Source organism: Pleurodeles waltl, chromosome 7 (assembly GCF_031143425.1).
Source record: "Pleurodeles waltl isolate 20211129_DDA chromosome 7, aPleWal1.hap1.20221129, whole genome shotgun sequence".
Lineage (NCBI taxonomy): Eukaryota > Metazoa > Chordata > Amphibia > Caudata > Salamandridae > Pleurodeles > Pleurodeles waltl.
Window position 1 is genome coordinate 799,203,133 of NC_090446.1, and position 25,083 is coordinate 799,228,215.

Consider the following 25,083-nt stretch of genomic DNA (forward strand, 5'->3'; position numbering starts at 1 on the left):
TGCCTCCGCGGTGCTATATTGGTGGCAATCACCGCAACGGTATTCAGAAATTCCCGCAATGTCATAATGAGGGCCAAAATGTGTAAAGTAATTGTACAATACATCAAAAGCAACAAAGGAAAAACACCACACAAAGGGATCTTAAACCAAGTTAGAACAATAGAACATTCTTTAATATATGAATAAAACCAAAATGACAAAGATCCATTCAGTACAACAGGAGATATGCAATTTTATTTTTTTTATTGTAAAGAGTTCCAAAAAGCACAAGGCACCAACTGTAGATATCTGATCATGCTGGACCGGTTCAAAGTCACAAGTTCAGGCAGACCGCGATGGAGCTTAGGTTAGGCCACTACACATGTACCTTACATCTTGGTTTGCTGAACTTTCAGAGGAACCAGTCGAAAATGCTTTGCACAATTGAAGCCATGCATTGGTTCTGAGATGCAGGGAAGCTGCAATGTGATGCCCGTGTCATTGTCAAGGATCCAACTGACAGGGCTTATGATGCACAGTCTGGGAAATGTGTCAGTTCTGAAGAGCTGTGAGGCATCGTCGTCAAGGCTACCATCAGCAAATGATGCAATGACTTGCGCAGAGGATTAACCACCTGTGGTGATTCTGAAGACATTGCGGCAGCAATGAAGGCCTTTGCGATGGCCTTTGCAGCAGTGGACGTGTGTCAGGTCTGCTTAAGACTGCACCGTCCAGCAGAGGTGATGCACTGGTTCTGCTGGGTCCACAGAGGCTGGCACTGAACTTTTAGTCTATTTTCAAGGGTCCAGCACTGGGGTATCACCACTTGGCAGGGTAGACTCAGAGATTACAGTGTCCCGGTGCATGTGTAAGGATGTTGGAAGCCTGTTATGTCACTAAGGCTCCAGAACAGGAGTCCAGCCAACTAGTCATTGGAGTCACTCTGGGTTATGGGTTCAAGAGATGCAGGTTCAGGGCTTCTCACCCAGGTAGGAGGGCAGCAGGGCAGCACTGCAGGGCAGCGGTTCCTTCAGAGTAGGAGTCCATCAGAGTAGCAGTCCTTTCAGCAGCACAGCAGTACTTTTTCCTGGTAGGATATCCACTGGTCCAGAAGTGTACTGAAGTAGTGGTGTCTGAGGTGTAGTTTTCTTTACCCAGGTGTGCCTTTGACGTGGGGAGAAGCTTCTAGAGTCATGCCTTTGAAGTACGCAGGTGCTGTGCCCTCCTTGCCCTGGCTCCAGGCTAACTGCAGGGTGTGCCACCCTTTGTGTGGAGATAGAATATAACCTATTCAAGAGTAAGTGGGGCTACACCAAGCACCTGCCTCCATTTCTACCAGTGATGGCCCATCCAGTCACACCTAAGCTCCTCATTGAGTGTTGCTGTCTAAGAGAAATACACACTGCCCAACTGTCAACCGCACCCAGCCATGTGACCCAGAAACAGTCTACAGGTACCAAAGGGCTGAGACAGGAAATTGCCAACTTTCTAAAAGTGGCATTTTCAAACTTCTAATTTAAAATTCAACTTCTCCAGAAGTTGTGAATTGAAATTCCAATTCCAGAGACACCGAACATGAAATGGTCACCTGTTCCCACTTGGAAATTACACTAATGCAATAAGCTAACTCTAATATTATCCTATAGGAGAGGAAGGCCTTGCAGTACTGAAAAAAATAATTTAAGAGTTTTTCACTACCAAGACATATAAAATTTAAAGGTACAAGTCCTACTGTTTAAATTCATTGCACCCTGTCCTCTGGGCTGTCCAATGTTTTCCCTAGGGGTGACATATATGTATTAAAAGGGAAGGCTTGGGCCTAGCAAAAGCTTTACTTTGCAGGTCAAAGGGGCAGTTTGAACCATCACACACAGAGGCTACAATGGCAGGCTTGGGCACAGGTAATACCAATTTACGAGGCACTTACAAGTAAATAAAATATGCCAATTGAGTATAAGCCGATCTCACATGCCTTAGGGAGAGAACACACACAATTTTGCACTGGCCAGTAGTGGTACAGAGTACAGAGTCCTAAATCAGCAAACAAGTGAGGTCTGAAGGCCAAAGGTTAAGGGAAACCACAACAAGAATGCCAGGTCTAAGAAGGTAAAAAATAAATTTTAATGAAAAAGGAGTTAAAATGTGCAAACCTGTCCATTTGAATATGGAATAGAGCAAGCTGTATTTGGGACAGCCATTTAAAAATAATTCCCCTGCATGTGTAACATGAAATACGTTGATTATGATTTAGAGGGATGCTTGAGTTAAGGGGTCCCAAACCAATGATTCTGGCTGAGAATTGCACTGCTGCAATGAGCAATTACACATTTTTGTTCTGAGTATGGGGAGTAATTCTTAGATCCAGAATTAATGGGCCATTTTCTGTAAACAAATTCCAGATTCCTGGGACAGTTCCACACACACTTACGACCTGCTATAAGGGTATCAGGAAGAATGGAAGGCAGTGGCCAGGCAGATAAAATTAACAAGACCTCAATGTATTAAAGAAATAGCAGCCATCCCCTCACATGAAAGAAATAGTAGAATTCCCCTTATATTGTAAAAATATTGGTCGACCAGCTAATTGTCGCATAACAACTGCTTTGCCAATTTCTGGTAACTATATATATATATATATATCTACTTCATTTCCTGTATATGTATGTATATATATATATAGATATATACATAGAGTAGATGAAGAGTAAAAAGATGAAATGTCAAAATATTAACTTGTCTCACCAGTGCAATTGAAGCATTTCAGAATAGTGTTCCAAAATAATTAGACTTCCTCAATGTTCAGTGCTTACATATCACAGTTGCTATTGAGCAACTAACTTTTCTCTGCAAACGAGATTTGGGAAAGGGGAAGTAATTGCTCAGGGAAAAAGCTACTTAAAAGGCCCATAAATTAAACATTTTTTCACAAAAAATAAATACTTCAGCTCCTATGTCTGGGCTTAATGAGTAATCGCCATCTATGTCTAAAGAATTACAGGCTTGCACGGTTACACAGCACCACTTTACAACACATTCCAGTAGAAACAACTGCACAAGTACATTTCAGCCGTGAGGAGACTGAAGAACTAATGTATAAATACCAATCATAGAGTTATCACCAACCACTACACCACTTTCATCCCCACTTAGAAGTGGAGAAATTAATTCATTTCAGCAAGCTTTTTAAAAAAAAAAAAGAAATTATTGGAAGACCCATAGGAAAGGTGAAGCATGAAGATCCACCAAGAAGAGAAACATGCCATCAAAACATTTCATTAAGGATTACATACTACCCTGTGTGCCACTAATCATTTCTCATGGGTACACCAATTAGAAGTAAAGGATAAAGCATGTACGATGCCTGTTAGGCGACCACTGTGCTTTATAAGTAATTTAAAAAAAATAAAATAAAAAAAATTAGAAAAATACAATCCCACAACAATTTATTTATATTATTAAAACCTCCAACCGATCAATAATTTACTCTGTGCCTTTCCACAGCAGCAAAAATTTCTTCAATGGGCCAGACCTCAGTTCAAATATTCATATTGACCCCTTCACTCAACATTTTGGCACCATTGATCAAATGAGGGTATAATCATAGTTGTCCAGTTATGAAGGATAATAGATCTTGCTATTACAGCAATCATGTATATTTTTATTCTTATGGTCTGATCCAGCCCTAATGTTGGGGGAAAATCCCATTAGCAACAGAAGCGGGTCATTCAGGAAATTTATTTTCAGCCTGAGCCAGCAGTACTCCTGAATGGGGGACCAGAGTGGCTCGAGTTTTGGGCACTGCCAGATTATATGGGTCCAGTTCCACATAGTCTCCATCTGACACATAAAACAATACTGTGATGCCTGAGGGTTCATTTTGGGTAAGAGGGCAGGTGTTCTACAGAAGTGCATGCAACAAAAATTTGCCCCGTTAAGCACAGAAAAATTATACCTGTTTATCCTGTCCCATGGCTTTTCTTCTGTCAGGAAGCCTTTCTTAACTGCCACCTCAATTTTACTTTTTGGAAGACCTTAGACTCTCTACAATTAGCTAATTTGGCCTCCCAGTACTTCACAGGCCTAAATGTAGGCATCTGTATCAAGTCCACTGCTAGACCCAAACCTGTCTTGACTGAACTGAGGTCTAATTGCTTTATGAAATGAGCAATTTGTATATAGGACCATTGTAGTGATGCTTTTGCATAGGTTTACAGGACTCTATTTCAGCCCACTTTTTCCAGGGATCGGTGTTTAAAAATCCCCAATATCCATTACCCTCCCATCTGTTAACTGTTTTTTATCTAAAAGAGGAAACGATCCGCAAGATATATCGGCTAACTTGGAGGTACCATTGATAGCAGCGATGGTGTAAGATTTGAAAAACTACTCTTTTCTTCTTGACCACCACTGTAAGGATTTATATAAATTTTTCTTGGGGGATTTCATTAGGCGTCTGAAACCTATAATCCAATACTCTTGAAAACTTTATCAGTAAGGTTTATCAGTAACACCAGTGGCTTTAAATAATGTGACAAATGTGCAAAGCAGGCAAAATAATATACCTTTAAATTTGGTGATCCCAGCCCCTTTTCACTATGGGCTAAGGGAGAACGTTTATTGCTAATATAGAGACTGTATTTACCCAAATAAAAGTTGAAAACATTCCCTCTAGTTCTCTGAAAAACTTGCATTTGTAAAGTACAAGGCAAAGCCGTGAATACAAAGTTGAAAATCGGTAAATAGACTTTTGTATTAGCACCACCCTGCCAATTATGGATACGAGAAGAACCGTCTATTTAGATAACAACTTTTTTATCCTCTTAATTAAAGGCTCGTAGTATAATGAAACCTGGCTGTCATGTCCTCCATAACATATATGCCCACATATTATTTGGGTTTAGAATTAACCAAGGGATGCAATTCAGGGGATAAAGTGCTCAAAGTGCAAATACATAAATGCATTTCAGTTTTTAGTCTGTTTACCTTATAACCACCCACCAGCTGAAATTGATGAAAAACCTTGAATATCTGTTGCTGAATATCCAAACCCAGTTCACAAGTAGTGCGATGTCATCAGCATATAATCTGATTTTAGACATCCCAGGGATGGGCGATGTGATGCTATGGTCTGATCTTATGGCAATGGCAAGGGGTTCAATAAATAAAGCAAACAAAATTGGGGAAGGAGGGCACCCCTCTCTTAGTCCCCTGCTGACTTTGCATGTGCATATGTTGGTGGAGTTTTTTATTAACTGGACAGACACCCTCTGGTCCATTATTTGAATGATCTGTATCAATTGATTGAAAACCCAAATGTAGCTAAACTATAGGAAAGGCTGTCCCAAGAAACCAGATCAAAAGTATTTTCATCATCTAATAGTAGTACCTGAGCAGGGATTTGCTGCTGTTTTAAAAAAGATCCAGTGCTTCGATCAGCAAATTGGTGTTTGTGTGGAGTTGCCTTCCTGGAATAAAACCACATTGGTCACTGTTTACTAATCCCCAATTATCCGATTCAATCTATTCGCAAATAATTTCATAATGATTTTATAGTCAGAGTTTAGGAGACTGATGGGTCTGTAAGAGTTCATATTTTCGGGGTCCTAGTCCTTCTTAAGGAACCTAGCATTATAAAAAGATGTGGGATATTCCCACCTTCTAAAATATGGCTGCTCAGTTGCAAGATTTGTGGACTTAAGAAAGACATGAACATTCTATGGAACTCAATGAGGATACCATCTTCACCACATGCTTTCCCATTGGCCATAGATTTAATCACCTCGTCAACCTCAATTAGTCTGAACGAGACTGTCAGGGCCTCGGCCGGGTTTTGTTTTAATTTGGGGATAGTTTACCCCTTGATCTGAATTATAGATATGTTCAAAATGCCACAGGAACAAGGTGTATATAATCAGAAGCTCGTATTCCTGTTGCTTCATCCTGTCAAGAAGAAATGGTATTTTGAGCTAATCTGTCTCTAGCTTATCAGGCTAGAAACCATCCGGCATACTCACTTTCCTCATCTGATTTTTGCAGACAGGCAATATTCCAGATTTAACCTATTCTGTAATAGTATTCAGACATCCGCTGTCTAGCTTTCTGTAACTTAAGTCTAGCTACCCCTGTTTTGTTTTGCAAAGTCTCCTGGGCAGCCAGTTGCAGATCGTGCTCTAGGTCTGCTTTCTTTTCAACCAGCTCACTCCTTTCTAGTATGCTGCTAGAGGTTATAACTGTGCAGATAGAAGCTTTTAAAGCTTCCCACACCATTTTGATGCTAGCACTATTGTTTTTAGTTTCAAAATAGTTCTCCATCACTATCTTCATCTCTTGGACAGAGGATTCATCTTCAAGGTTTACATGATTAAATGGCCACTATAGGAGAGGCTATGTCTTTCAATACCCAACACAGTCGTTTCTACCAGCAAATGGACCTAAAAAAACTTGTGGTGATATTTATTGACAAATAAATCAAATGTAATTAAATAATAATCTAGACTCGCAACAGACTTGAAGCTCTTCGAGATTCATGTGTATTCTCGTTGAGCCGGATTACCATCCCCCCATGGATCAATAAGATTCAATGCTGTTAGAAATGGATTCTCTGGTTGGCAGTCAATATGCACTCTGTCCAGACAGGGACCCTCACTCTAGTCAGAGTAAGGGAGTTACACTCCTAAGACAACCCATGCTCACCTGCTTGGTAGATTGGGACAAGCAGTCATGCTTATCTCAAAAGCAATGTGTAAAGACTTTGTACCAACACACACAGTAATACAGTGAAAATACTACAAAATGGACACCACATACGTTTAGAAAAATAGCCAATATTTGTTAAAACCAAACAAGAAAATAAGGACAAAATCCAACATACACAAGTAAATGTATGAATTTTCAAAATAATAGAAATGTACTCCATAGAAAACAATGGAAACATTGTTGTTACACAAAGTACCTCTTTTGCATAAAAAAAAAAGCCGTTGATGCGCTGATTCCTTACTCGCAAGTGAGGCAGCGCATTGTTCCTTCTCCGGTAGGGTAGGCAATGCTTCATTTTTCTCTCCAGCAGGAGAGCGAACTGTGGATTACTGTGTGGAACACCTCAGATCCATGCATGTTCACGTTGATCTTGAGGCCCAGCGCTGATGCATGCGTAATCCGGCTGCACAGTGATGGGAAACAGCAAGCAGGTATTGCGTCATTTTTCCAGACACTATGCAGGTAATGTGTAGATTTCCCATCCGATGCAGGTGATGTGTTGATTTTGGCCGCAAGGTGGGTGGCGTGTCGTTTTTACAGCCGTGTTGCAGGTGGTGTGTCAAAATGTTCTCTGCGCGCCTTCCTGTGCATGGATTTCAGTCCTTGTTCTACCAGCTTCAAATCTCAAGGGCCCAGAGGCTGGATATGCTACCAATTGACATGGCAGGAGTCTCAGCACAGAGTCCATGCCCTAGCAGACGAAGTCTTTGATGGCCCTGAGACTTCAAAACAGGAGGCAAGCTCAGTCCAAGCCCTTGGAGACACTTCACAAGCAAGAATATATCACAAAGTCCAGTCTTCATCCTCTTTCAGGCAGAAGCAGCAACTGCACGCCAACCCAGCAAAGCACAGTCACAGGGGCAGTACTCCTCCTCCACCTCTTCCTATTGGCAGAGGTTCCTCTTGGTTCCAAAAGTAATGCGAAAATCTGTGGTTTTGGGTCCAATACTTATACCCCTTTCTGCCTTTGAAGTAGGCAAACTTCAAAGGAAAATCTCTGTTGTTCACAAGATCCTGCCTTGCCCAGGCATGGCACCAGACACACACCAGGGGGTTGGAGACTGCATTGTTTGAGCGCAGGCACAACCCATTCTGGTGTAAGTGACCACTCCTCCCTCCACTCTTGCCCAGATGACTCATCAGGATATGAAGGCTACACCCCAACTCCCTTTGTGTCACTGTCTAGTGGAGATTCAAAAACAGCCCAACTGTCAGTCTGACCCAGACATGGATTACACAAGCAGGCTGAGTCACAGAGTGGTTTAAGCAAGAAGAAAATGCCCACTCTCTAAAAGTGGCATTTTCAAACTGACAATCTCAAAACCAGTTTTACCAAAAGATGTATTTTTAAATTGTGAGCTCAAAGACTCCAAACTTTATGTCTCCATCTGCTCCCAAAGGGAAACTGCACTTAAAAGATATTTAAGGGCAGCCCCTATGTTAACTTATGAGAGAGATAGGCATTGTAACAGGGAAAAACGAATTTGGCAGTATTTCACTGTTAGGACATGTAAAACACAGCAGTACATGTCCCACCTTTAACATACACTGCACCCTGCCAATGGGGCTACCTAGGACCTACCTTAGGGGTCCCGTACATGTATTAAAAGGGAAGGTTTGAGCCTGGCAAGTGAGTACATTTTCCAGGTCGAATTGGCAGGTTAAAACTGCACACACAGACACTGCAGTGGCAGGTCTGAGCCATGTTTACAGGGCTATTCATGTGGGTGGCACAATCAGTGCTGCAGGCCCACTAGTAGCATTTTAATTACAGGCCCTGTGCACCTTTGGTGCACTTTACTAATTACTTACTAGTAGATCACATATGCCAATCATGGAAAAGCCAATTACACATGCAATTTACACAGGTAGCACTTGCACTTCAGCACTGGTCAGCAGTGGTAAAGTGCCCAGAGTACAAAAAACAGCAAAATCAAAGTCCAGCACACAATCAAAACATAGGAAACAGAGGCAAAAAAGACAAGGGAGACTACGCCAAGGATGCCAAGTCTAACAAATACCACATATATCAAAATATCATTATGGCTGTTCAGGGCTTATATTGTTTTCAGGTACCAGAGGATAAGTATAACCCAGTGTTAGAAATGGGGTACTTAGTTGGCAGTCAGGTTACCCCCTGTCCAAGCAAGGTCCCTCACTCTAGTCAGGGCAAGTCACACACAATCCAAATTATCCTGTGCCCACCTTCTGGTAGCTTGGCACTGAGCAGTCAGGCTTAACTTAGAAGGCAATGTGTAAAGTATTTGTGCAATAAATCATACACAATATAGCACTGCAAAGGGCCGCATAGGAGGAGAAGCAGGGAAACAAAGGGGTGTGCGTTGATTTCTCGGGCAACACACAGTCAATGCATTGTTTAGTTCCCACACAGGGACGTCTGGGCGTCGATTTCCGGCACTTGGTCGTGGATCCTCTTCGGGTTGTGGGTTTTCAGATTCCCCGGTGTCTGTGCGTGGAATACTGGGCTTGTGACAAGCTCTGCGTCGTTCCGGTGGGCGTTGCGGGGAAATTTCTCTCGCACGGCAGGCGCCGCATCGATTTCTCCTGTGGAAGTCGGGCTGCATCGTCCCAGGTCGGCTGTGCGTCGATCTGGTTGCGCGTGCATCAAAGTTCCGGTCGCACCACAGGCGGCGCATTGATCTTCTCCTTGCGAAGTCGAGCGGTGTCGTTCCGGTTCGGCGTGCAGTGAATTTTTCACCGCAGTACAGGCTCTGCGTCATTTTTAGCAAGCTATTCATCCAATTTTCGCCGCACAAGGAGTCCAGTTGCAAGAGAGAAGTCTTTTTGGTCCTGAGACTTCAGGGAACTGGAGGCAAGCTCTATCCAATCCCTTGGAGAGCACTTCTTCACCACAGCCAGGGAGCAGCAAGGCAGCAGGGCAACAGCAAGGCAGCAGTCCTTCACAGAAAGCAGTCAGGTGAGTCCTTTGGGCAGCCAGGCAGTTCTTCTTGGCAGGATGCAGGTTCTGGTTACAAGTTTCTTCTCCAGGAAGTGTCTGAGGTGGTAGGACAGGGGCCCTGATTTTATACCCAAATGTGCCTTTGAAGTGGGGGAGACTTCAAAGAGTGGCTTAGAAGTGCACCAGGTCCCCTTTCAGTTCACTCCTGTCTGCCAGGGTCCCAGTAGGGTGTGTGGCAGTCCTTTGTGTGAGAGCAGGCCCTCCACCCTCCCAGCCCAGGAAGACCCATTCAAAATGCAGATGTACGCAAGTGAGGCTGAGTATCCTGTGCTTGGGGTGTGTCTGAGTGAATGCAGAAGAAGTTCTCAACTAAACCCAGCCAGACGTGGATTGAAAGGCACAGAAAGATTTAAGTGCAGAGAAATGCTCACTTTCTAAAAGTGGAATTTCTAAAATAGTAATATTAAATCCAACTTCACCAGTCAGCAGGATTTTGTATCACCATTCTGGCCATACTAAATATGACCTTCCTAGCCCTTTCAGATCAGCAGCTACCACTCCAACAATGTGTGAGGGCAGCCCCAAATGTTAGCTTATGAAGGGAGCAGGCCTCCCAGCTGTGTAAAAACGAATTTAGGAGTTCTACACTACCAGGACATGTAAACTACACAGGCACATGTCCTGCCTTTTACCCACACAGCACCCTGCCCTAGGGATTACATAGGGCACACCTTAGGGGTGACTTTTATTTAGAAAAAGGGGAGTTTTAGGCTTGGCAAGTACTTTTAAATGCCAAGTCGAATTGGCAGTGGAACTGCACACACAAGCCTTGCAGTAGCAGGCCTGAGACAAGGTTAAGGGGCTACTTAAGTGGGTGGCACAATCAGTGCTGCAGGCCCACTAGTAGCATTTAATCTACAAGCCCTGGGCACATATAGGGGGTGATTCTAACCTTGGCGGACGGCGGAGGCCGTCCGCCAAGGTACCGCCGTGAAATGACCGCACCGCGGTCAAAAGACCGCGGCGGCCATTTAAACATTTCCTCTGGGCCGGCGGGCGCTCTCCGAAAGAGCGCCCGCCGGCCCAGAGGAAATGCCCCTGCAACGAGGACGCCGGCTCAGAATTGAGCCGGCGTAGTTGCAGGGGTGCGACGGGTGCAGTTGCACCCGTCGCGTATTTCAGTGTCTGCAAGGCAGACACTGAAATACTTTGCGGGGCCCTCTTACGGGGGCCCCTGCCGTGCCCATGCCATTGGCATGGGCACGGCAGGGGCCCCCAGGGGCCCCGCGGCACCCCCTACCGCCATCCTGTTCATGGCGGGTTTCCCGCCATGAACAGGATGGCGGTAGGGGCTGTCAGAATCCTCATGGCGGCGGAGCGCGCTCCGCCGCCATGAAGGATTCCCCCGAGCAGCGACTTGCCGCTTCTGACCGCGGCTGAACCGCCGCGGTCAGAATGCTCGTGGGAGCACCGCCAGCCTGTTGGCGGTGCTCCCGTGGTCGGTGGCCCTGGCGGCCACCGGCCGCCAGGGTCAGAATGACCCCCATAGTGCCTTCTACTAGGGACTTATAAGTCAATTAAGTAATCCAATTGGGTATGATCCAAGGTTACCACGTTTAAAGGGAGGGAGCATATGCACTTTAGCACTGGTTAGCAGTGGTAAAGTGCGCAAAGTCAAAAACCAGCAAAAACAGTGTCCAAAAAGTGGAGGGAGGCAGGCAAAAGGTTAGGGGTGACCACCCTAAGGCTGTCAAGTCTAACATGTGTTCCCCCCAGCTAAAAGTGCAAAGAGCTACCCAACCTCCTGGGAGCTCTCATCGCTAAGGCAGAAGTATATGGAGAGACCATCAGCATTGGCGTGGTCAATCCCCGGGCGATGCTCCACTGTAAAGTCAATCCCTTGTAGGGAAATGGACCACCTCAAGAGTTTTGGATTTTCACCCCTCATTTGCATGAGCCATCTGAGGGTCCTGTGGTCTGTCTGAACCCGGAAGTGAGTCCCAAACAGGCATGGTCTTAACTTCTTCAGTGCCCAGACCACAGCAAATGCTTCTCTCTCAATAGCACTCCACCTCTGTTCCCGTGGTAATAGCCTTCTGCTGATAAAGGCTAATGGTTGGTCTGAGCCCTCCTCATTTAGCTGTGCTAGAACAGCCCCTATGCCATGCTCTGAAGCATCTGTCTGCACAATAAATTCCTGGGAGTAGTCAGGGGCCTTGAGCATGGGGGCCGTGCACATGGCTTCCTTCAGTGAATCAAAGGCTTTCTGACAAGCCTCTGTCCAATTCACCAACCTAGCTTGTTTCTTAGAAGTGAGTTCTATCAAGGGTGACACAATGGTACCATAGCCCTTGACGAATCTGCGGTAGTATCCAGTGAGGCCTAAAAAGGCTCTCACTTCAGTCTGTGTTCTAGGTGGTTGCCAGGCCTTGATAGTTTCAATCTTGACTTGGAGTGGCTGCACCTTGCCACCACCTACTAGGTGTCCCAAGTACACCACGGAACCCTGCCCAATCTGGCACTTACTAGCCTTGATGGTCAGGCCTGCATGTCGCCGAGCCTGCAGCACCTCCTTGAGGTGGAGCAGGTGTTCCTCCCAGCTGAAACTGTAGACAGCTATGTCATCCAGGCAGGCTGCACAGTAGGCATCCTTGCCAGCTAGGACCCCGTTTACCAACCGTTGGAAGGTAGCAGGGGCATTTTTCAACCCAAACGGCAAAACCCAGAACTGGTAATGGCCATCAGGTGTGGAAAATGCAGATCTCTCTTTACTCCCCTCAGTCAGGGCGATCTGCCAGTATCCTGATGTAAGATCAAATGTACCCAGGAACTTGGCAGCACCTAGTCTGTCAAAGAGCTCATCAGCTCGGGGGATGGGGTGAGCGTCAGTCCGCGTGACTGAATTCAGACCCCGGTAGTCCACGCAGAACCGGAGTTCTGGCTTGGCACCGGGGGCAGCAGCCTTAGGGACCAGCACCATAGGGCTGGCCCAGGGACTGCTGGATTTCTCAATAACCCCTAAGGTCAACATCTTGGAGACCTCCTCCTTGATGCTGGCCTTGACCTTATAACCTGTGAATTTTGTTCTTTACAGGGGGCCTGTCTCCTGTGTCAATATCATGAACACATAAATGGGTAAGTCCAGGAGTAAGGGAGAACAGGGAAGAGAACTGTTCTAACAGCTCATAGCAGTCTCATTTCTGGTTTAGAGTCAGGGAATCAGATAGAATGACACCCCCCATGGACCCATCACCTTCTTTTGCAGAGAGGAGGTCGGGGAGAGGTTCACTCTCCTCTTCCATGCCCTCATCTGTGACCAGAAGCATACTGACCTCAGACCTCTCAAAGTGAGGTTTGAGTCGGTTGTGATGGAGAACCCTTAGGGGGTGCCTAGGGCTCTTGAGGTCCACTAGGTAAGGGGCCTCCCCCTTCCGCTCCTTAATTTCAAAGGGCCAGTCCAGCGGTCCTGGAGAGCCCTAGGCTCCACTGGCTCCATCACCCAAACCTTGTCTCCAGGTGAGAACTCAACCAGAGTGGCCTTCCGGTCGTATCACTCCTTCATCACCTCTTGACTGGTATCAAGATTATCCTTGGCCTGCTTCCAGAAGTGTTGGGTTTGGTTGCGGAGAGCCAGCATGTAGCTGACCACATACTGGGGAGGTGACTTGGGAGCTTTCTCCCAGCCCTCTTTAACAATGCTTGGGGGTCCCCTGACAGGGTGACCATAGAGAAGCTCAAAGGGGCTGAACACCACCCCTTTCTGGGGCACCTCTCTGTAAGCAAACCACAGGCATGGTAAGAGGACGTCCCACTTACACCTCATGGCTTCAGTCAGGCCCTTAATCATGCCCTTCAGTGTCTTGTCGAATCTCTCAACAAGCCCATTGGATTGAGGATGATAAGGGGTGGTAAACCGGTAGGTCACCCCACACTCACCCACATGGACTTCATGTACGCAGACATGAAGTTTGTGTCTCTGTCAGATACAGCTTCCTTAGGGAATCCCACACTGGTAAATATTCCCAACAGGGCTCTGGTCACCACCGGTGTAGTCACTGTTCTCAGAGGGATTGCCTCTGGATAGCGGGTGGCATGGTTCACTGAAACCAGGATAAACCTGTTGCCCAAGGCAGTTTTGGGGTCCAAGGGACCAACAATGTCGATGCCCACCCTTTCAAAGGAGGTGCCAACGACGGGGAGTGGGAGCAGGGGAGCCTTAAGCTTTTTCCCTGTCTTCCCACTAGCCTGGCAGGTGGGGCAAGCTCTGCAGAAAGTATCTGATGCTAACCTCACTCTGGACCAATGGAAGTGGGTGACAAGCCTGTTAAAGGTCTTGTCTTGACCCAGGTGTCCTGCCAGGGGGATGTCATGAGCCAGCCCCAGTAGGAAGGCCCGGTAATGCTGGGGGACCACCAGCACACGTGCTGCCCCAGGACCTGGAACCTTAGGCTCACTGTAAAGGAGATAATTCTCCCAGTAAATATGGTGAGTGCAAGAGGTGTCACCTGCTGCTTGGGCTGTGGCCTGTTGCCCCAGACCCTCCAGTGTGGGGCATTCCTTCTGCACTGTGCAGAATTCTGCCCTGGTTGGCCCACACTCTACTTGTCAGCCAGCAAGTTCAGCCAGGTTGCCCAGGTCAGCGATGTCCTCCCCAGTTGGGTCAGGGGCCTCCTCTTCCTCAGGGGCCCCATCCACCACTGTGGGAACATTTGAAGCGGGTTTCCTGTGCCTCTTGCCCTTGCTTTTTGCAGTTGTCTGGGCCATTGTTCGAGGCTCCAGACGCCCTTGACTCCTTTCCCGGGCAGCCATGGACTGTGTGGTCATGCAGACCCACTCAGGCAAACCTAACATCTCCAGGTGGGATCTGAGCTCTACCTCCTTCCAGGCAGTATGCTCAAGATCATTGCCTAACAGACAATCTACAGGCATGGCAGGACTCACAGCTACTTTCAGAGTATCAGAGACTCACTCAGAGACCCACTCAAAGGGATCTAGATCGACCGGTAGGTGACTCTCGCAATTGTCAGCGACTATGACCTGGTGGAATGTATTAGGGACTATGTGCTCTGTTGACACCAGCTGACTCTTGACAGTAGTCATACTGGCTCCTGTGTCACGCAGAGCCTCCACCCTTTGCCCATCAATGGTGACCCACTGCCTATACTTGGAAGTATTTTGTGGCACGTGGGCTTTTGGCATCATTTCTCTTTCTCCCAGTGATACTAGGGAAACCTCTGCCTGCTCCCCAAAGCTATCTGGGTCTGTCTCCCCCCCCCGAGCGCTACACTAGTCAACACAGGTATCTGTCCGGTAGTGGACGGTGCTCTCTTGGAACACTGGGAGTCGCCCTTAGAGTGACCATGCTGGTAGCACTCTAAGCATTTGGGGATGAATTTCCATAATGATTTATCAAAATACCCTGTCTTTTTCCCAAATCTGGAAGAGGAATGGTTGCCACCCCCTCCCTGGGAATTCTTTTGGGTCCTTTTGAGAGTTCCTTATCTGTAAGTTTATCTCCCCCCTCTTTCTTCTGTTGGGAAACCTGACCACCTTTGTAGGTGTCCCCCCAGATACCATTTGGGACACTCTGGTGCTAACCCAGAGGTCCGCCTCCTCAGCAAGCTTCCTGGGATCAGTCAGCTTACTATCTACCAAGTGCTGGCGCAACTTGGTAAAAGAAATACTGAGCATATGCTCCCTCAGGATCAAGTCATGTAACCCTTTGTAATCATCTACTTTGCTGCCCCGCACCCAACCATTCAGTGCCTTATTGGCGAAATCAAAACAGTCAACCCAGGTTTATGTGGAAAGTTTGGTACTGTCTCTAAACCTCTGACGGTATCTCTCAGGGCTCAGTCCAAACTTGGCCGGTAAAGCAGATTTCCTGATAGGATAAGTATAGTGATCACGTGAGTCTAGTGTAAGGAGTGTGTCCCTCCCCTCTTGGGGTACATAAAACCACAAGGCCGCCCCCCATTGCCCTTCAGGAACCCCATGAGCCCTTAGTGCAACTTCATAGACAGCCAGCCACTTGTCAATATCATCACCCACCACACCACCACACTCTTGGGTATACAAACCTTTTTCTCTCCAACAGGTCCTGTTTGTATGCTGCCACCATCTCTGCTGGACTCAGACTGTCTTGCCTTGATCTCCAGCTCCTTGAGACTCAGTTCATGAGCTAACGAAAGTTTTTTCTCAGCAAGAGCTCTCTCAGCTTCAATCTGCTTGGCTGCTCTTTCAGCTTCAGCTTGTTTGGCTTCTCTTTCTGCCCTCCTTTCCTCCTGTTGAGCCTCAATTTGTAATTTTGCCATTTGAAATTTAAACTCTCTCTCCTCTCTCCTTTCCTCTGCGGTCAGGCTTTGATCAAAGACACAGCTCCCTGGTTTGGTAGGGGGCATAATTGCAGTGGTAACATTATCCATTAATGGAAAGAAACCCTCTGAGGGGCCATCTTCTGGACCCTCCTCCTCAGTATCCTCCTTTGAATGGGCTTCTGCCCAGGCCCTCAGGGCTATTTGAAATTCCTCTTTTCTGGGGGCATCTTGGGTGGGTACTCCCATATCCCTGCAAAACCTTTTCAGTTGTTTGACAGTATGGTGGTCATTCTGACCTCGGCGGTAAAAGGCGCCTACCGCCGGTCAGAAATCCTCCATAATTCCGCCGCGGTCGCGGTAACCCGCCACGGTCATTCTGACCCACAGCAGCCAAACCTCAGAAAATCCGACAGCCACAACAGACCGCCAGACCAGCGGTCGGCGGAAAAGTGGAGGTGACCAAACCTCCACCGTCATGCCAACAGAAATACGCCCATGCCATTACGACCCACGAATCCACGCGGCGGTCTTTCAAACGCGGTTTTCCATTGGTGGTACACACCGCCGCGGTCAGAATACACACAAACGAACAAAACTCAGCCACATTGGCCGATTTGAATTCCACACACCTGATACACATACACACACCACTCCCACACACACAATACAATATAAAACACACACCCACATCACCCACAAACCCCTACGACAAAAAATTCAGAAAGAAGCACTGAGAGACACATCAGCGATCACAGAATACCATCACACAGAGGCACACTACACCATCACCCACACAATATCCACACACAAAACAACACACACCACCACACTCAACACACTTAACTACACATACTCCACCCCACACATCATACACACCACTCCATGGCACCCCAAAGACAGCCCCGCTTCTCAGACGAAGAACTCAGGGTCATGGTGGAGGAAATCGTTCGGGTAGAGCCCCAGCTCTTCGGCACACAGGTCCAATACACCAGCATTGCCCGGAGGACGGAGCTATGGCAGAGGATTGTCGACAGGGTCAACGCTGTGGGACAGCACCCCAGAAATCGGGAAGACATCAGGAAGCGATGGAACGACCTACGGGGGAAGGTGCGTTCCATGGTATCCAGGCACAACATCGCCGTGCAGAAGACTGGCGGAGGACCCCCACCTCAACCCCCACAATTTACAACATGGGAGGAGGAAGTCTTGAACATCCTGCATCCTGACGGCCTCGCAGGAGTCGGCGGAGGAATGGACACTGGTAAGTTGAAGCTTCACTACTGCTTCCCCCCCACCTGCATGCCAAATCATACCCCAACCCTCACCCCCATCCTCGAACCCCACCCTCACCCCCACCCCCATCCTCACCCCCACCCTCACCCCCACCACCATCCTCACCCCCACCCCCAGCACACCTATTCCCTGCCAATGTCTCACCATCACAACCCACACATCCCAAAACCTAGGCCTGCATGCGTCCACTAAGCATGGACACCCATCACCAAAGCATGCCCAATGCATATACACATCCCCCCCACAAGCCACCCTCACCAAAGCCCCCACACACGAATGCCAGCACTTGGGGACACGGGAACCCACAGATACACCCATATGCCACACATTGAAACTATAACCATACCTCTATACCCCTGCAGGACCCGACCGTCAACACACCGCCACGGAGGGCCCAGAATTCTCCACACCCCCCACCCAAGAGGCCGTCAGCGATGACAGCAGCTCTGTCGACTTGGACACTGATGACCAGCCCGGACCATCGGGGACCTCTGGACAGTCGGTTCCCCTCACACAGGCACAGGCCACTACAGACCCAAACCCCTCTGGGAACACCAGCACAGCTCCCACCCAGCGGGCCCATGCCTCTGTCTCCAGGGCGCGTCAATCTGCGGTGTGTCTACCACTACAGGGCACCCAGGATAACCCACCACCCCAACAACAACAGGGACCTGGGGGCAGTGGTAGTGGGCACACCGGCCAGGGGGCAGAGGCCCAGGGAAACAGGGCAACTCGGAGGGCAGCTGTGCGACAGGGGGGGGACGGGCCCAGGGAACCCACTCTCCACGAGGCCCTCACCACCATCATGGGAGCATACAACCGCTCCCAGGAGACGATGGCGACGGTACTGGCCCGGTTCCAGGAGATCCAGGTACTGCAGGAGGAACACTATCGGGGGTACAGGGAGGACATCAGAGCCCTCACCTCCACCCTGGTTACCATGGTAGGGCTGCTGCAGGACCTCATCAACACCAGGACGGGCACTCAACAACAACAAAGGGCCCCTGCCACTAGCCTGGACCAAGAACAGCCAACCACCTCCGCCGGCGCTAGTGGACAGGAGGCCCCCGCACAACAGCAGCCCACCAGACCCCCACCTCCTGCAGGAGAAGAACCACCCCGCAAGAGGGCCCTGAGATCTCGCAAGAAGACAGAGTAGGATGTCAAGACCCCCGCCAGCAAAGGATACCACCTGATGTCATCCCACTGTCCCACATTGTCACCCTGTCCATCCTTGAACTGCCCATGCTCCATCTCTCCACAGGCCTCTGGACAATGCACCTGTGTGACTGTTACTCTGGACTCTGCCATGGACATTCCTTCACCATAGCCCCCACCCACTTGAAACCACCCATCCCATTTTGAGCACTGAAATAAACACCTATTTTGCACAAAACTATCTGGAGTCTGGCTGTGATTTCAAAATATTGTAATTGACATGACAGTGCAAATATGTCCTTGTACATAGTGAAGTCAACAAACAGCTGCCACAAAGCTGTAGTCCATGGGGAAACGAAGCACAGGACTCGTAGTGGGGACCCCAGATCTGAAATAGGGAGGGAAAAGCCACAACTCAGTCATCATACACTGGGGCAAATAGACAGGCAGCAGAGATGCAGGAGAGTAGTTCACATTTACTAAATTATGTTTGAATTGTTACCTGTGTCCTATTGGAAGTACTGTTCATTGATTCTGTCCCTGTTGTCTGTTTCAGCCCCGTCGTCTTCCTCATCGTCACTCTCCACAGGTTCCACAGCTGCCACAACACCACCGTCTCGACCATCCTCCTGCAGGAAAGGCACCTGGCGGCGCAAAGCCAGGTTGTGAAGCATGCAGCAGGCCACGATGATGTGACACACCTTCTTAGGTGAGTACATTAGGGATCCACCTGTCATATGCAGGCACCGAAACCTGGCCTTTAGGAGGCCAAAGGTGCGTTCGATCACCCTCCTAGTACGCCCATGGGCCTCATTGTACCGTTCCTCTGCCCTGGTCCGGGGATTCCTTACTGGGGTCAGTAGCCACGACAGGTTGGGGTACCCAGAGTCCCCCAATAGCCATACACGGTGTCTCTCTAGCTGTTCCATCACGTAAGGGATGCTGCTATTCCTCAGGATGTAGGCGTCATGCACTGACCCTGGGAATTTGGCATTTACATGCGAGATGTACTGGTCAGCCAAACACACCACCTGGATGTTCATGGAATGGTAACTTTTTCTGTTCCTGTACACCTGCTCCCTGTCTCTTGGGGGAACCAAAGCCACATGGGTCCCATCAATGGCACCAATGACGTTGGGAATATGTCCAAGGGCGTAGAAATCACCCTTCACTGTAGCCAATTTGCCCACCTCAGGGAAAATGATGTAGCTCCTCACGTATTTCATCAGGGCAGACAACACTCTGGATAACACCTTCGAAAACATGGGCTGAGACATCCCAGAAGCAATTCCCACTGTTGTCTGAAATGACCCACTTGCCAGGAAATGGAGTACTGACAGGACCTGCACCAGAGGGGGAATCCCTGTGGGTTGGCGGATGGGGGAAATCAGGTCGGGCTCCAGCTGGGCACACAGTTCATGTATAGTGGCACGGTCAAGCCGGTAGGTCAGGATAATGTGGCGTTCTTCCATTGTCGACAGGTCCACCAGCGGTCGGTACACGCGAGGATTCATCCGTCTCCTCGCCAAACCCAGCGGACGGTGCCTAGGAAGGACAACATGGAGCACAGAGTCAAGCAACCCACAGGTACGTACTCACAGCTTGCACAGTAAACGATTCTCTATGCAGTGAATGGCGTGTCTGAGTGGCTATGCAAGGCCTAGGCCTGTGTGACGCAGTTGAAATTGAGCCATGTGGACCCCCGAAATGGCGGCTGCTTGACCTGTGAAGTGTGACAATGGGATGTGAGGTCAATGCGCTGGCGTGGCACACCGCGGCGGTCGGCGGTCGAAGACCGCGGCGCGAAGCCGCATTGGTTAACATTGAAGCCTATGGGTTTCAGGAGCCAATGGCGAAGGGCGCCGGCGGTGGCGGTACGCACCGCCGCGGTACGCACCGCCGCGGACGTGACTGCCATTTCCTATCTACTTATCCACTTGCGACTTGAACTTTCACAGGAGAGGACCTATACTGCAAGTGTTGCTGTGACCTCGGTCTGGAAGGGACAATGGCTGCTGCGACTGGGGAAAGGGCCCCTGCCTTCACTGGAGAGGAGTTGGAGAAACTTGTGGATGGGGTCCTCCCCCAGTATGCGCTACTCTACGGTCCTCCAGACCAACAAGTGAGTTTAATTCAATATGGATTTGGTGCCACTGGCTGGCTTGGGGGCCTGGCGGGGGGCCTGGCGGGGATGGGGGGCATGTTGGGGCTGGCGGGGGGCCTGGCGGGGGGCCTGGCAGGGATGGGGGGCATGTTGGGGCTGGCGGGGGGCCTGGCGGGGATGGGGGGCATGTTGGGGCTGGCGGGGGGCCTGGCGGGGGGCCTGGCGGGGGGCCTGGCGGGGATGGGGGGCATGTTGGGGCTGGCGGGGGGCCTGGCGGGGGCCTGGCGGGGATGGGGGGCATGTTGGGCCTGGCGGGGGGCCTGGCGGGGATGGGGGTCATGTTGGGCCTGGCGGGGGCCTGGCGGGGGCCTGGCGGGGATGGGGGGCGTTGGGCCACTGGCAACGAAAATGCAGACAAACTTGAACGTGGTATTTCTCCCTCCCTGTACGTGTCACATAGGTCCGCGCCCATGAGAAGATCGGGATTTGGCGTGCCATCGCCAAGGAAGTCCGGACCCTGGGGGTCCACCATCGACGGGGCACCCACTGCCGCAAGAGGTGGGAGGACATCCGCCGCGGGACCAAGAAGACCGCCGAGTCTCTGCTGGGGATGGCCTCCCAACGTAGGCGGGGTGCCTGCCGTCAACTGACCCCCCTGATGTTCCGGATCCTGGCGGTGGCCTACCCTGATTTGGATGGGCGCGTGAGGGCAGCACAGCAGACACAAGGGGGTGAGTACAAGCATTATCTACTCTGTTGTCGCGCAGTGGAGGTGTCTGGGTGGGGGAGGAGGGCTGTGGGTCCCCCTAGGCCAGGGCGATATCTGTAGGCTGGGCACCCCCGTAAGCCCCTGTGTCCCCAGCCACCACCCTCAGTAGTGTGTCAGTACAGCCATCCCTGGGCCGTGTCATCCATGGGTGCAGTTGTCAACTCTAGGCGTGTAGGGCATGTTCCACGGAATGCGTAGCGGACCCCAAGTGCGCAACTTAGTGCAGGGGGCATCTGTGTCTGTCATGTCCGCTAACTGTACTGGTGATCCATGTACTCAAAATCTCTTTTTTTCTCTCTCCCCCCCCCTTTTTGTTTGTCTTTCTGTGCTTGTGTGCATCAGCATCATCAGGCGGAGGAGAAGTGGCATCGGGGCAGGAGGGAGCTGCATCTCACATGGCCCAGGAGGGCCATGCCACAGAGTCTGACTGGACCAGTGAGACGGAGGGCGAGGGGAGCTCCACAACGGGGACGACTGGACCCTGCAGCGACACGGACACGTCCTCGGAAGGGAGCTCCCTTGCGGGGGTGGCACCATCCGTGCCCCCCGCCATTACAGGTACAGCCGCCACCCAGCGCACCATCTCCGCCCTCCCAGCAGCCCCTCAGCGTTCGCCCCGTGCCCGCTCTGCCAGGAAGCCGGGCATCTCCTTCGCCCCAGGCACCTCAGGCCCTGCCCCTGTTACCCCCGCTGCCCTCAGTGAGGAGGTCATTGACCTCCTCCGAACGCTCATTGTTGGGCAGACTACCCTTTTGAATGCCATCCAGGGGGTGGAGAGGGAGGTTCATCGCAGCAATGCGTACCTGGAGGGCATTCATTCGGGTCAGGCTGCCCATCAGCGATCGTTCCAGGCTCTGGCCTCAGCACTGACGGCAGCCATTTTCCCTGTCTCCTGCCTCCCTCTACTAACTCCCTCCTCCCAGTCTCCTGTTCCTCTGCCTGTCCCACCCACACCATCAGACCAGCCTGCACACACCTCAACACCCAAGAGCAGCTCATCCAAACATAAGCACCACAGATCACGCAGACATTCACACAAGCAACATTCCGATGCAGACATGCCAACAGTCACTACCACCTCTGTGACCCCCACCTCCTCGTCTCCCTCCTCCCTCCCTGTGATGTCTACACTCACACCTTCATTCACCTCACCATCAGCCAGTGTTTCCATCACCAGCATACCCTCCACTCCAGTCCGCACACGTGCAGTCACCACCCCCACTGCCATTTACACGTCCCCTGTGTCCTCTCCCACTGTGTCTGTCACCCCCTCTTCCACACCACACAAACGCAGCCACCCACCCACCCAACAGCCATCCACCTCACGACAGCCTCCCGCTCCTGCACCTGCACCCAAAGATAGCAAACTTGTCTCGCCTACAACCACATCCTCTCCCTCCACTCCCATACCCACTGTACCTACCACTCTCCATTGTACTAAGAAAATCTATCTCTCTACTGCTACCTTCTTTCCTGACCCTGAGCCCCCCCCTCCTTCTCTTCGGGGTAAAAAGAGCACCTCAGCCACCACCAGCCCTGCAGCCCCCTTGACAAGGGTGCAGGGGTATTGGAGCCCACCAGCCCGCAGGTCTGGATCTTCGCCCAGCAGCAAGGGGACAGCCAGCCCACCCCCTGGGAAGAGGAGCAGAAGGCGGAAGGGCCGCCGCCGGAGCCCGGATTCGATATCCCCCCAGGACACTAGCCAGCCACCGTCAACAGCCACAGCTCCAAAGGGAGGAAAGGGCCACAGACTCCCGACTAAGGAGGGCAAGGGCAGCAAGGCGGAGAAGTCAGGCAGCAGGCCTGCTGCCCATGGAGGACCCGTCACAGCTGCCCAGGAGGAGCCCGCAACCCCCATAGCCGCTGCCCCGGGAGGAACCGGCACAGCTGCCCCGGGAGAGCCCACCACCCCCATAGCCGCTGCCCAGGGAGGACCCAGCCCAGCTGGCCAGGAGGGCCCCACCACCCACAGCCCAGGTGGGCATTGAAGGAGTACCATCCCCGCTGCCCAGGAGGGCACCACCAGGCAATGAGCAGTTGGCCATAGAATGGCCGCCGTCTCCAGCACCGCTCCGCTGGGGACCGCCGTCTCAAGAACCGCTGAACTGGGCCCTTCAAGGCAAGAACCGCTGAACTGGGCCCTTCAAGGCAAGAACCGCTGAACTGGGCCCTTCAAGGCAAGAACCGCTGAACTGGGCCCCGCCGTCTCCAGCACCGCTCCGCTGGGGACCGCCGTCTCAAGAACCGCTGAACTGGGCCCTTCAAGGCAAGAACCGCTGAACTGGGCCCTTCAAGGCAAGAACCGCTGAACTGGGCCCTTCAAGGCAAGAACCGCTGAACTGGGCCCCGCCGTCTCCAGCACCGCTCCGCTGGGGACCGCCGTCTCAAGAACCGCTGAACTGGGCCCTTCAAGGCAAGAACCGCTGAACTGGGCCCTTCAAGGCAAGAACCGCTGAACTGGGCCCTTCAAGGCAAGAACCGCTGAACTGGGCCCTTCCAGGCAGGAACCGCTGGCCCTTTGGCAGACGTGGCAGGGCAGGATCTGTCTCGGGCAGGGCTGCAGGATGTCCTCTGGCCAACATGCCTCCTGCAGTGGAGTCTGTATGGACTGTTTGGACTGTGGCTTTGCTCTCCCCAGGATGGCCCAGTGGGCAGGCCACCCACTGTATGGACTGTTTGGACTGTGGCTTTGCTCTCCCCAGGATGGCCCAGTGGGCAGGCCACCCACTGTATGGACTGTATGGACTGTGGCTTTGCTCTCCCCAGGATGGCCCAGTGGGCAGGCCACCCACTGTATGGACTGTTTGGACTGTGGCTTTGCTCTCCCCAGGATGGCCCAGTGGGCAGGCCACCCACTGTATGGACTGTTTGGACTGTGGCTTTGCTCTCCCCAGGATGGCCCAGTGGGCAGGCCACCCACTGTATGGACTGTTTGGACTGTGGCTTTGCTCTCCCCAGGATGGCCCAGTGGGCAGGCCACCCACTGTATGGACTGTTTGGACTGTGGCTTTGCTCTCCCCAGGATGGCCCAGTGGGCAGGCCACCCACTGTATGAACTGTTTGGACTGTGGCTTTGCTCTCCCCAGGATGGCCCAGTGGGCAGGCCACCCACTGTATGGACTGTTTGGACTGTGGCTTTGCTCTCCCCAGGATGGCCCAGTGGGCAGGCCACCCACTGTATGGACTGTATGGACTGTGGCTTTGCTCTCCCCAGGATGGCCCAGTGGGCAGGCCACCCACTGTATGGACTGTTTGGACTGTGGCTTTGCTCTCCCCAGGATGGGCCAGTGGTCATGGAGTCCCCTCGTGGATCTGGCGTCGTGTACTCAAGTGGCTGAGGTGCCCCCCCTTCCCTTCCCCCTGAGGTGCCTGTCCTTTTTTCTTTCTGATGCCCCTGCGGTGTTCTCTCCGTGGAGTTCTTGTCGTGGGACTGGGCCTTGCCCCTTTGCTCAGGACCCCTGTGGTCCACGGACAGTGGTTGGACTACATTTAGTAGCTGTATATATTTTGTACATAGTTTATTTATTTATTTGGATTACTGCTGTCCATTTTTCAATATATCTGCCCGTTTGAGATCTCTTCTTTTGGTCTTTGCATTATTTCGGAAGGGGGGGGGTTTGTGGGTTGTGACAGTGATCTGTGGGAATGCATTGATGTGTGTGTTGTAGTGGGTGTGGGTGGGTGGGTGTGTGCCGGTAATCTTTTCCCTCCCCTGTGTCGTAGGTGCAGTACTCACCGATGTCTTCCGCGCCGCCGGGCGTGCTCCTGGTACAGGAGCAGGTATAGG